Here is a 484-nt window from a genome sequence, read left to right as displayed (position 1 = left end):
ATATATATACATGTGTGTTCTAAGAAAGAGAGAAAATGTGTGTAACAGAGAAAAATGGAGTGGAGAGACAACGGAACAAAAAGAGATTGACTATACCCTCAGAATATAGCTGGTACTTATTTGACTGAACCCTATCGAAAGCAAAGTTAATCCTGATTAATATTTGAACTCCGAACGCATGATAAAGAGTCAGGACGTCCCACCCCAAGCGTAAGACGATTTATTTCTCACTCGATTGACATGTTGGCACCAGGAGCCAGCACCGATCATTATGAAAGCCAAATGTTCTCCAAGTAACGTCTAGCTTTTCTTTCTAAGCTCAGCTTGTTTAATGGATGATTGAACATTATGGTAAAGCTGTGAGGAAAAACAGAACACGACTTCACAAGTTATTTATTGGTATCCAATAGAACCACAGATTTTGTGGTGTGAAGTCAAGTTATCTTTCCTACCATTGCTTCTATATATATATATATATATATAT

Source organism: Octopus bimaculoides, chromosome 6 (genome assembly GCF_001194135.2).
Source record: "Octopus bimaculoides isolate UCB-OBI-ISO-001 chromosome 6, ASM119413v2, whole genome shotgun sequence".
Lineage (NCBI taxonomy): Eukaryota > Metazoa > Mollusca > Cephalopoda > Octopoda > Octopodidae > Octopus > Octopus bimaculoides.
This window is presented reverse-complemented; position numbering follows the sequence as displayed.